The following is a 319-nucleotide window of genomic DNA, read 5'->3' as shown; positions in this document are numbered from 1 at the left end:
CAGTTAATCTCACACTCTCAATGGGTGTTCATTTTCAGAAATAAACAAGTAAGAGAATAGACTGTTTGGCGAAAAGTGGATTCCCGCTCTGTCAACCAGGTGAGTAGGAATCTCGCCTACAACATGAATAGATTTTAAAGGAAAAATTACACATGTTATATATATACATGTTTATGCTTTAAGTATTGTATGCGATGTCATGTCATGCTGCATACACCTTAATAAGTCAAGAGAAAATTATAAGAATAATTTCAGTTGAGTGTCGTACCAGCCTCTGACTTAAGGGAGGTAACTCAAGCTCCACAAGGGAGAAAAGAAA

Source organism: Morus notabilis, unplaced genomic scaffold (assembly GCF_000414095.1).
Source record: "Morus notabilis unplaced genomic scaffold, ASM41409v2 Scaffold1185, whole genome shotgun sequence".
In the NCBI taxonomy this organism is placed as follows: Eukaryota; Viridiplantae; Streptophyta; class Magnoliopsida; order Rosales; family Moraceae; genus Morus; species Morus notabilis.
Note: the sequence above shows the minus strand (reverse complement) of the source record.